Source organism: Homalodisca vitripennis, unplaced genomic scaffold (genome assembly GCF_021130785.1).
Source record: "Homalodisca vitripennis isolate AUS2020 unplaced genomic scaffold, UT_GWSS_2.1 ScUCBcl_11266;HRSCAF=20474, whole genome shotgun sequence".
NCBI lineage: Eukaryota > Metazoa > Arthropoda > Insecta > Hemiptera > Cicadellidae > Homalodisca > Homalodisca vitripennis.
The window spans coordinates 27011-32826 of NW_025787394.1; positions in this window are offsets into that span (position 1 = coordinate 27011).

Below are 5816 nucleotides of genomic sequence, written 5' to 3' on the forward strand. Positions count from 1 at the left end.
TAATGTAGTTTTTAAACTAATAAATACTCATACAAAAAATTTAAAAATTAATATTTTTTGTGTTGTACATTATGAAAGTTTTCAATTTTATGAAGAAGACATTATAATATTTACAGACAATCTCTACACTACGTCCATATTACATAGAAATTAAGTTAGGAAAGTTAAAAAAAGAAGATAAATTTCTCTATACCAAGTTCAAATGATCTATCCACGATAATAAACTTAAATCTGAGAGAGGATTATTCATATTGCATTATTAGTTGCCTATTTTTGGGCAATTGTGAATTATGAATTTTTAGCCATCTCTTCAATTATCACATGTTCTAGAAGACAACAAAACATTTAGAATCTTAGAGCTATTTTTTCTAATCAAAATTGAGAACAGGGATATTGTTTGATAGTCTTCTACAAATAAATAAAACATTTGTCTAAATAATGTATATATGATTTTAAGGTCAACCAAGATAATCAACCATATAATATAGACATGGGTCAGAAACGCTTAGTTTACCAATATCATATCACGTTTCAATTTGGCGGGCGGTTGAAATTGTAAAGCTAAATAACATGAGACTAACCCAAAAACTAATAAGACTATGGATTTATAACAAGAACAAGATTAAGTTGATGAATTTAATTACAAATATTTTGACCCCTTAAACATAAAAATCTGTCAGGAAATAAAGTGGAAGTAAGCTTTTAACTGTTGTAATGTACAGCAAAATTTTATTGTCTGTGAATCATTAACCTTGCATTACAAAACCTAAAGGCATAAATTTACATTGTGACTGGCAAACTTTTATGATATAGGCGTCAAAATGTTTGCATTAAAATTTATCAACTTACATTGTTCCTGACACCTGCATCATAAAAGTTGGCCAGAATTTTAACTTTTGTAATCCACGGTTAATAATGCTGTAGACAATAACAATCTTTATTGGTTTCTGAAATAAACAATAAAATCTAAAACACACGCACACGCACGCGCGCGCGCGCGCGCACACACACACACACACACAGAGACATACAGACAGTCAATAAACTAAACATTTTTGACCCATGTTTTTTTTATTTTAAATTTGTTGTTTTTTCTTGACACAAAAAAATTCCCAAAATATTACCATACAGTTCATACACACCTATATATAAAGCCCTAGCTATCAATAGAAACCAAATTATTGCTCTACAAGGATTAATATAATGTAAATGTTTTTATTTTTACATTTGAATTCTCTATACATTAAGGTTTATTATTTCTTACTGAATATCTCTGGTGTAAATAAACTTTTTTTAATAAATGTTTGAATTCCTAAAATTTGTTAAAATTACGTGGAATAACCAATACAATAAAAATACATGTTAGAATTAATAGAGATGAAAGTTAGGGTTTCGTTGCTAGTTGATAAGAGAATCAGCAGACTTACCTTGAAAACTTCTAGGACCCACTGATTGAAAGAAAATATAAAAGTACACATATTTTACACATAATTAGAAATTTTCGATTGCACTGCAACCGGTAGAGAGCATTCTAGTTGTCTGTTCTCTTTGAGTTGCAGAGTCAATGTGTGAAGCAGTCCTGCCAATTCACTTTTTATAGACACTGTTATCACTTTTATCACAACATCGCAGACTTCAATAACTGTTTCAAATTCACATTAATAAAATTATTACCAAAAGACTGCAATCCTTCACAGTTAAGAAGACGGAAACTGGCATACCAATGGGTAACAAAATCAAGAAATCCTCCAAACCTAAACCTAAGCTAAATCCCTCCCTCCACTCCCTTTAGCAGACTAACAGTGTCCATAGATATTTAATATAATAATAATTTGTCAACAGTTATACAGTGATAACAATGTCTAAACAAAGTGAATTGGCAACACTGCTTGCCACATTGACTCACATACCACATTACCCAAAGTGAACAGACAACTAGAATGTTTTCTCTACTGTTTGAGAAAGATTGCAGTACAATGAAAAATGTCTAATTATGTGTAAAATATGTGTACTTCTATGTGTTCTCTCCATCAGTGGACCCTAGAAGACAGTTTTCAAGGTAGTCTGCTGATTTTCCTATCAACTAGTAATAATAAATATATAGTATGAGTGGAGCTACTGTTATCGATTCAGGCCAAACAAAAGTAAACAACAGCAATGACTAAAGATATTATAGTAAACAAATGATAAAATAAACTAGTCAACCTTCCTTGTGTTCAATCTTATATTGACTAAAAGTCACACGAAACTAGTCAGAGATACGAGAGGCACACAGGTCTGCTGCTTGCTTCAACTTTTGATCATCTTCATTGGCAACTTTTTATGGATCTCTTCAAACAGACATGCACTCCAGATTTTAGGAGTCAGTCTGTATCAGTGTCAGACTACAGATGCTGCACTAAGCAGAAAGTAAACTGGAGCTAAACTTAGCATTCCCATAATATAACTAAGTATTTGATAACTAAACAATAATAACAGATTCCAAGTAAAATAAAGTTGTAAAACATTAAGATTCTAATATTTCTCAATGCTCACTACACTCTTAATAAATTCTTTGACAATTTGTTTGTTAAGAACACAGGACAATCAAACCAAAGACAATGTTAGACTGCTATGAGCATTATTGTGTAATTATTTGTTTTGTGTCACCTTGTAAACCTTTAAATTGTGTATCTAATATTTTTATTCTCTTCTGTAAATCTAGTCACTTAAATATAATATTACCGCTAATTGCTATGCTAAAAAATATAAGCCTACACAAGTTCCAAAACCTACATTTCTTGAGATTACATTTTGAGTCACCTAGAGAGGCAATTGCACATGATCAGTCCAAATAGGAGAAGTCCTTCCTGCCTCATTTAAGTCTTACGCACAGAAAGTGAAGCTGATGGCCATTACAGGTGCTGTGATTCCCGGTATATCAGTACTTTATAAGTCATGTAGCTAGTCAGAATATTTCGATTGCATCTCTATAGGGGAACGAGTAATCATATTGTTGCAATAAAAAAACAAAGTGGGGATTGTATTTTGTAGACCTTGAATAGCCTCCCTCAAAAAGCTATTCCCTCAGGCAGGATGGTAATAATAAATTACTTCTACGACCAATGACTGAACTAGCTACAATTTTGTTGACTCTGGAAACAAATTTGTGAACCTACACAGACCCCTCAGTCTTCCTATAGTACGCTGCATAATATGAGTAACATAATCAGAGAAAGACAAATCATTATCTAAGATGACACTGAGTGTCTTTACTTTGGAACAAGCTCTCATTACCAAGCATAACCTCAACATTACTCGCGGTAACATCAGGTTTTGGGGTGCTGGATGAAAGACAGTGTACTTGCCTATATTAAGCTCAATCCATTATCAGTTGAGCATTTTGAAATATTATTAAGGTCAACATTGATTTTAAATATGGCATCCACTGCTAGCTTTGGCTCATAAGACAAGTGCAACTCGCAATCATCTGCATAAATAAGAGGTTTGCAATGCTGAACAGATCTAGGGAAGTCAGATGTTTACAAATTTAACAAAATAGGTCCAAGGCAGGTACCTTGAGGCACCCCACGCATCAATCCATAGTTTATGACTTGGTGTCTGTCCTCCAGTTATGATTTCATCCTCTCAATTTCCTTTTCACCAAATCCATAATGATACGTTTTTGCCAACAATATGTCATCATGGCTAGTACAATCACAGGTCTAAGAATAATCAAGCATCCCTAACGTACTCAGTTTTACTTTGTCTTTAGCTTCAGATAAATCTCCACAAAGGTTTACCAAGGCAGTGCATGTGATGTATCCCTTTCTTACATCTGATTGCGTCAAAGGCTATATATTCCTAGCTGCATGAAGTCTACAATTTGGTAGATAACTATCTTCTCAAGAATCTTGGGAATGGCAGAAAGTATTCAGACAATTCTCAAATGGTGGACACTTTTAGGAACATTTGTCTTCAGTACAGGATAGATTATACTCATTTTCCAGAGTTGAGAAAACCCTTCATTTTCTAGGATTTATTAATGATATAAGAAATGGCTGTCAATGCATATGGACTCACAGCTTTTTACCATTTGTATAGAGAGGATATTATTTCCAATCACTAAAGATTTTATTTTATTCATTGCCTGTTTACATCACTTTCTGAGACAAACGTAAAACTAAATGTGCTTTGGGATAGGTCTTTACCTTTGTTTGACATAATTAATTACCTCATTATTTGCATAAGATTCATTCCCCAAGTTAACAAAATATTTGTTGATTTAATTTGTTCCGATTTTATCAAGAATTTGTTTATTCTTCTTGCTCCCAAATACATCACATTGCCTCAGACATTTCCACAGATCACTAGAATTTTTATTTCTCTTCAAATTTTTTGTAAAATATCATTTCTTCACCATTATTATACTCAATTTTTTAAATTTCTTATATTTTTCCCAATCTGCACTGCCTCTTGTCTTCTAGTATTTACTTTGAAGCTTATTTTTCATTGTTACCTTTTCATCAATCAACTGAGTTTTCCATGGAGCTATTGTTCTTGTAACTTTGTTACAAACAATTAGTGCTTGTTTGACTCCTACATTTGCTATATTATTTGATGTAATGTACCTCTCAATATCACTGATATTACTCATATTTAGAACTTGGTTCCAATCAAAGTGACTTATTTCTGTGACAGCAGCGTTAAAATATTTATAGTCTCTGTATGTAACTATGTTTGGCTTTTTAAAATCTTTTTATACACTATGTGGGAGTATATAAACTTCTGGTCTGTAATCTTCACTCCTCTACAGTCTCTAATACTACATGCATTGATAAAGCCATTACTCTCGACCTCAACTGACAAGGCTACAATAATGTGGTATGACAAATGGCTTCTCTTGTAGGCTCCTTAACCCATTGCGGATCAACGACGTGAGGGTGACGCGGAGCGAGGCGTGGACCAAAAGCACAATGACGTGACCCTCACGCGGATGACGTGGTAAGGATGACTTAATTGTTTTGAACGCTTATCGCTGTTATAAACTTCGGAGATATTTATAGTCTGTTTTCCTGGACCGGCTTCCTATCTTATCTCTGGTACTCGTCTACAAATACTCCCCTCGTTATCGGTCAATAACGTTATTATTTGCGACAAATTGTTTGTCTGAGGCGTACAGTCGATTTTCCCTTGCCTCGTGTGCGTGTACGGAAATAAAATGGGTGACAATTTACGATCATCTGAATTAGATAGACTATTATTAGAAAGTGGAAGTGATGAAAGTGAAATCGATAGTGTTATTGAGGATGGAGACGGTTCTATCACGCGTATTTGTCCACGTTTTCATAATTACGCGGATACTAATGTTGACAGTGACGAGCTGGCTAGTGACCATGATTCAGATGTTCAGACTATTTCAGACATTGTTCCTGGGACACCACCGGATGTGGAAACTCTATTTCAACATCATTTCAATATCAATAAAAACGCTCAAAGTAGTGCTTCCGAGGATATTTATGAACCTCAACCTGGCTCTTCAACCGCTCCGGATCCGGTCCTGAGGGAAGAGTCCAATTCACCTACTCCACCTGCTGCTGCTTCCGTAGGTAAACGCCGTAAAAATTTCAGTAATAAAAATTGTAAAAAAAACTAAAATTGCAAACGTCAAAAAAAGAAGCCCAAGTAAGAAGAAAAATAAAAAAACCATCCCATATTTTGATTGGAAAAATGAACCAAATAACCCTAAAGATATTCCGTTCACAGGTACTCCAGGATTAGATCCTGATATTGCAAACAAACTAGACGAATCATTTTCTGAACTTAATTCTTTTCTC